Below are 7,531 nucleotides of genomic sequence, written 5' to 3'. Positions count from 1 at the left end.
CTTGCTTTTACCTGAGAGAGATACCAGTAAACCTTAGAGGTACATGAACTCTAGAGCTGCAGTGTCATATAACACGATCCACAGGGTCTGCGGTCACCTGGGCGTCTCACAGGATATCATTGTTAGCATCGTGCTGGGTATTTTAAGCAGAAAAAAGCAAGAATCCCAGATGTCGTGCTAGTACAAATATATACCAGAAAGTGGAAGAAAAACCCCATCAAAGTTCGGTGGCTTTCCATACCACTGACATTTCTGATGAGCTTGCTGGGGGTATCTACTTTTAACAATTTCTTGCTCATTGCACCACTTACTTCCAAACTAGAGGCATCAAATTCAGTGGGACTGTTTGGATATTGGAGGCAACATATATTGTATTTGAGTGTGCCCCTATGACATATTTATTGAGAAATTGGTGATGCCCAGGGCAGGGGCAGGCTCTAAATAAGGTAGAATCTGCAGAGGAAGCTTCTGTGCCCCTTAGCAGATTCAAGTGGAAACTATACTGTACGGAGCATTTTGCATAGCTCAAGGAGGAAATGAATGCTGGACCCATAGGGATTGTAAATTTGTTGTGACTTCTCCTACCCACCATGAACTTAACGCTATCTGATCCAACAAACTAAATCTGAGCTATATGATTGTAGCTATGTGAGTTACAATCCACTATCAAGTGGAAGTCGTTTCTATGAGAATGGACACTGGCAGTCTGGAACATTGGTGACAAGAAGACCTGAGGTCATGTAGGGGCTGAAATCGGCACAGAGTGTAAGGATAATGTGTATCCCATGAAAACACTCCCCAGAGAGTGATCTCAGTAGAGCAAATTTTCAGTAATCAAGTGGAGGAGATCATTTGTTCTGTGACATTGAACAGCCTCTTTCTGTAGCCATGATAGTGCTTGCTCAATGGGCCCCTGTATAAAGTGGCTTTAGTGGCAGGAATGGAGGCTCTCCAACGGGCTTAATAAAATAGATTTCCTTTCACCAATGATGATCTGGTTTGCTCCACTGCTAAAAGCCCAACTATCCAAAAGTAGAGGCCACCCAGTCTTGGTATGGTACTTTTCTTGGGAGGGACTGACCATCTGGCCACCAGTGGCTTATTGGTTACCTGAATCTTTTCCATTCCATCAGAGAAGGCAAAGAAATTTGTCTTCAAACAAATATAATTTAAATACAGATTACCTTTCTTCCCTGTACTACTTTTGCCAGAACCATGACTTGTGAACTTATAGAATGCTTTATCCATTGCCTCTGACATGGAGATAGATTTTTGTTGTCAAGTAGGTGATACAATAGGCTTGTGTCTGAGGGGTGTATTAGTTTTACCATGTAACTTATGACCCAGAAGCAGCTAACTTTATGAAATGGCTTGCTGAATATTCATTTGTAGTATCAGCTGTAAGACAACACTTTGTGAGGTTAGGGTGCTCTCCTAAAGGTGTGGGATATTTCTCATAATAGTGGCCACTAGGTCATACTGTTTTCCTCAAAGCCAGAATGCACTGGTCCTGTAACTAAGAGGTAGAGATGTGAGGCCCTCTTTTATTACCAAGTAATCCACTGGAGAAACATTTCCTTTCATCTCTAAAATCTTGGGCTCAGTGAATTTGGAAGGTCTTAGGACACAAAGATCTTTCAATCACAGATTGAAAGGCACAAAGACCTTTCAATCACAATCAAAGAAAATTAATGAGACTGATTACATGAACCACAGCCTTGTCTAACTCAATGAAACTATGGCCTTGGGTAGGGCCACCCAAGACAGATGGGCCATAGTGGAGAGTTCTGACAAAACGTGGTCCCCTGGAGAAAGGAACGGCAAACCACTTCAGTATTCTTGTCTTGAGAACCTCATGAACAGTATGCAAGGCAAAAAGATATGACACTGAAAGATGAACTCCCCAGGTCAGTAGGTGCCCAATATGCTACTGGAGAAGAGTGGAGAAATAACTCCAGAAAGAATGAAGAGACAGAGCCAAAGCGAAAACAACTCCCAGTTGTGGGTGTGACTGGTGATGGATGTAAAGTCTGATGCTGTAAAGAACAATGTTACTTCAGTCAGTTTAGCTGCTCAGTCATGTCCAACTCTTTGTCACTCCATGGACTGCAGCCCACCAGGCTTCCCTGTCCATCATCAACTCCCAGAGCATAGTAATCTGGAATGTTAGGTCCATGAATCAAGGTAAATTGGAAGTGGTCAAACAGCAGATGGCAAGAATGAACATCGACATTTTAGGAATCAGTGAACTAAAATGGACTGGAATGGGTGGATTTAACTCAGATGACCATTATATCTACTATTGTGGGCAAGAATCCCTTAGAAGAAATGGAGTGGCCATCATAGTCAACAAAAGAGTCCGAAATGCAGTTCAGTTCAGTTCAGTTCAGTCGCTCAGTCGTGTCCGACTCTTTTCGACCCCATGAACTGCAGCACGCCAGGCCTACCTGTCCATCTCAAACTCCCAGAGTTTACTCAAACTCATGCCCATCGACGCGGTGATGCCATCCAGCCATCTCATCCTCTGTTGTCCCTTTCTCCTCCTGCCCCCAATCCTTCCCAGCATCAGAGTTTTTTCCAATGAGTGAACTCTTCGCATGAGGTGGTCAAAGTATTGTAGTTTCAGCTTCAGCATCAGTCCTTCCAATGAACACCCAGGACTGATCTCCTTTAGGATGGACTAGTTGTATCTCCTTGCAATCCAAGGGACTCTCAAGAGTCTTCTCCAACACCACAGTTCAAAAACATCAACTTTTCAGCGCTCAGCTTTCTTCACAGTCCAACTCTCACATCCATACATGACCACTGGAAAAACCATAGCCTTGACCAGATGGACCTTTGTTGGCAAAGTAATGTCTCTGCTTTTTAATATGCTATCTAGGTTGGTCATTACTTTCCTTCCAAGGAGTAAGTGTCTTTTAATTTCATGGCTGCAGTCACCATCCACAGTGATTTTGGAGCCCAAAAAAATAAAGTCTGACACTGTTTCCACTGTCTCCCCATCTATTTCCCATGAGGTGATGGGACCAGATGCCATGATCTTAGTTTTCTGAATGTTAAGCTTTAAGCCAACTTTTTCACTCTCCTCTTTCACTTTCATCAAGAGGCTTTTTAGTTCAACTTCACTTTCTGCCATAAGGGTGGTGTCATCTGCATATCTGAGGTTATTGATATTTCTCCCAGCAATCTTGATTTCAGCTTGTGCTTCTTCCAGCCCAGCCTTTCTCATGGTGTACTCTGCATATAAGTTAAATAAGCAGGGTGACAATATGCAGCCTTGACATACTCCTTTTCCTATTTGGAACCAGTCTGTTGTTCCATGTCCAGTTCTAACTGTTGCTTTCTGACCTGCATACAGGTTTCTCAAGAGGCAGGTCAGGTGGTCTGGTATTCCCATCTCTCTCATAATTTTACACAGTTTATTGTGATCCACACAGTCAAAGGCAGAAATAAAGTAGTCAATAAAGCAGAAATAGATGTTTTTCTGGAACTCTCTTCCTTTTTCAATGATCCAACGGATGATGGCAATTTGATCTCTGCTGCTTCTGCCTTTTCTAAAACCAGCTTGACCATCTGGAAATTCATGGTTCACATATTTCTGAAGCCTGGCTTGGAGAATTTTGAGCATTAATTTACTTGCATGTGAGACAAGTGCAACTGTGTGGTAGTTTGAGCATTCTTTGGCATTGCCTTTCTTAGGGACTGGAATGAAAACTGACCTTTTCCAATCCCGTGGCCACTGCTGAGTTTTCCAAATTTGCTGGCATATTGAGTGCAGGACTTTCACAGCATCATCTTTCAGGATTTGAAATAGCTCAACTGGAATTCCATCACCTCCACTAGCTTTGTTTATAGTGATGCTTCCTAAGGCCCACTTGACTTCACATTCCAGGATGTCTGTCTCTAGGTGAGTGATCACACCATCGTGGTTATCTGAGTCATGAAGATCTTTTTGGTACAGTTCTTCTGTGTATTCTTGCCACCTCTTCTTAGTATCTTCTGTTTCTGTTAGGTCCATACCATCTCTTTTCTTTATTTAGCCCATCTTTGCATGAAATGTTCCCTTGGTTTCTCTAATTTTCTTGAAGAGATCTCTAGTCTTTCCCATTCTATTATTTTCCTCTATTTCTTTGCACTGATCATTGAGGAAGGTTTTCTTATCTCTCCTTGCTATTCTTTGGAACTCTGCATTCAAATGGATGTATCTTTCCTTTTCTCCTTTGCTTTTCACTTCTCTTCTTTTCACAGTTATTTGTAAGGCCTCTTCAGACAGCCATTGTGATTTTTTGTATTTCTTTTTCTTGGGGATGGTCTTCATCCCTGTCGCTTGTACAATGTCACAAACCTCCATCCATAGTTCATCAGGCACTCTGTCTATAAGATCTAGTCCTTTAAATCTGTTTCTCACTTCCACTGTATAATCATAAGGGATTTGATTTAGGTCATACCTGAATGGTCTAGTGGTTTTCCCTACTTTCTTCAATTTAAGTCTGAATTGCCAATAAGGAGTTCACTATCTGAGCCACAGTCAGCTTCCAGTCTTGTTTTTGCTGGCTGTATAGAGCTTCTCCGTCTTTGGCTGCAAAGAATACAATCAATCTGATTTCAGTGTTGGCCATCTGGTGATGTCCATGCGTAGTCTTTTCTTGTGTTGTTGGAAGAGGGTGTTTGCTATGACTAGTGTGTTCTCTTGGCAAAACTCTATTAGCCTTTGCCCTGCTTCATTCCGTACTCGAAGGCCAAATTTGCCTGTTACTCCAGGTGTTTCTTGATTTCCTACTTTTGCATTCCATTCCCCTAAAATGAAAAGGACATCTTTTTTTTTTTTTGGTGTTAGTTCTAAAAGGTCTTCTAGGTCTTCATAGAACCATTCAACTTCAGCTTTTTCAGCATTACTGGTCGGGGCATAGACTTGGATTACCGTGATATTGAATGGTTTGCCTTGGAAATGAACAGAGATTATTCTGTCATTTTTGAGGTTGCATCCAAGTACTGCATTTTGGACTCTTTTGTTGACTATGATGTTGGATCATCGAAAAAGCAAGAGAGTTCAAGATAAACATCTACTTCTGTTTTATTGACTACACCAAAGTTTTTGACTGTATGGATCACAACAAACTGTGGAACATTCTTAAAAAGATGGGAATACTAGACCACCTTACCTGCCTCCAGAGAAATCTGTATGCAGGTCAAGAAGCAACAGTTAGAACTAGACATGGAACAACAGGTTGGTTCCAAATTGGGAAAGGAGTACATCAAGGCTGTGTATTGTCACCCTGCTTTTTTAACTTATATGCAGAGTACATCATGAGAAATTCTGGGCTGGATGAAGCACAAGCTGGAATCAAGATTGCTGGGAGAAATATCAATAACCTCAGATATGCAGATTACATCACTCTTATGGCAGAAAGTGAAGAAGAACTAAAGAGCCTCTTGATGAAAGTGAAAGAGGAGAGTGAAAAAGTTGGCTTAAAACTCAACATTCAGAAAACTAAGATCATGGCATCTGGTCCCATCACTTCATGGCAAATAGATGTGGAAACAATGGAAACAGTGACAGACTTTATTTTGAGAGGCTCCGAAATCACTGCAGGTGGTGACGGCAGCCATGAAATTTAAAAAAGCTTGCTTCTTGGAAGAAAAGCTATGACCAACCTAGACAGCATATTAAAAAGCAGAGACATTACTTTGCCAACAAAGGTCCATCTAGTCAAGTCTATGGTTTTTCCAGTAGTCATGTATGGATGTGAGAGTTGGACTATGAAGAAAGCTGAGTGCCAAAGAATTGATGTTTTTGAACTGTGGTGTTGGAGAAGACTCTTGAGAGTCCCTTGGACTGGAAGGAGATCAAACCAGTCGATCCTAAAGGAAATCAGTCCTGAATATTCATTGGAAGGACTCATGCTGAATTGGAAACTCCACTACTTTGGCCACCTGATGTGAAGAACTGACTCACTGGAAAAGATGCTGATGCTGGGAAAAATGGAAGGCTGGAGGAGAAGGGGACGACAGAAGATGAGATGGTTGGATGGCATCACCGACTGGATGGACATGAGTTTGAGCAAGCTCCGGGAGTTGGTGATGGACAGGAAAGCCTGGTGTGGTGCAGTCCATGGAGGTCACAAAGAATCAGACATGACTGGGTGACTGAAATGAACTGAACTGAGCTGAGGGCACAAAGAGGGGCTTCCCTGGTGGCTCAGTGGTAAAGAATCTGCAGGCAATGCATGAGACCCATGTTTGATCCCTGGGTTGGGAAGATCCCCCTGAAAAGGAAATGGCAACCCACTCCAGTATTCTTGCCTAGGAAATCCCATGGACCGAGGGACCTGGCAGGCTACAGTCCGTGGAGTTGCAGAGTTGGATATGACTTCGCGACTGAAGAAAGTTAAGGAACAAATGAGGGCATAAAGAAGGCGTGTTTCCACCAGGAAACATAGTGATGGTCCTGTTGAACTGGAATCTGAGGCTTTTTTCTGGACATTTTGTCTTTCCATCATGCTGAGTCAACAGCCAGAGAAGGGGTCTGCGTGGGGCTACTGATAACAATTATCAAAATGAAAGAAGTTGCAACTACACGATAGTGGAAGGAGGACTGTGTTAAGAACTTAAGATGTTCCCTTGGAGCTTCTTATTAGACAGTCTTTATGAGAAAATCAACAATCCAGTAAAGACCCACTAAAGAGTCAGATACCGGACAACAAAGGTATAAAACACTAGGTAAAGAACCGTATATAGCTGAGCTTCTAACAGAGGGCAAGGAACATGAAATTGGTGATAGAAGGAAGAAATGATAAATGTGAATTTGACTCTGTAACCAGCTACAAAAATGAAGACTGCCGCAGGCCTGCACATTTTTCTTATATTTATATTACAAATAGAAACAATATATATAGTTACATACAAATGTATGTCTTTATATGTTAACCAAAGGAAATGTCAATCCACTCCAATATTCTTGCCTGGGAAATTTCATGGACAGAGAAGACTGGTGGGCTATAGTCCATGGGGCTGCAAAGAGTCAGATGTGACTGAGTGACTAGCACACGCACAATTATTTTCCCTATTTCTTTCTTCCACAATTTCTTTCTTAATGAGGAGTGGTTATTTCTTTTCTTTCCAATTTATATCAGAGTTCACCAAACTGAAGAGTTATGCACCATTCTGAGGGAGGAGACCTCATATTATCTGGGTTCTTGAACATGGGGAGAGAAATAATTTCAGATGGTAATTTGTGTTTCACCTTTTTGAGAAGAAAGTGATTCTTTACTTGTACAAAAGTTAGTTGAATTCTGCAAAGTGGAAACATAAAGTTGTTTTATGAGAGTTAGATATGGGTAAAGGATGAGTATGGCCGTTTCAAGGCAGAATGGGTGGGTTGTGGTAGCCATCTGTCTGTCAACTTTTGGGTCTCTCATTTTTCTCATCTGCCCAATGCAGCAGTGACTAAAAATCCTCTTTGTTGTTTCATCTCATGCCAGGCAGCTCATGCTAGGTTCTAGCTCTTTCTGGACATCCTACAATTTTTTTT

Source organism: Cervus elaphus, chromosome 11 (genome assembly GCF_910594005.1).
Source record: "Cervus elaphus chromosome 11, mCerEla1.1, whole genome shotgun sequence".
Taxonomy (NCBI): domain Eukaryota; kingdom Metazoa; phylum Chordata; class Mammalia; order Artiodactyla; family Cervidae; genus Cervus; species Cervus elaphus.
This window is presented reverse-complemented; position numbering follows the sequence as displayed.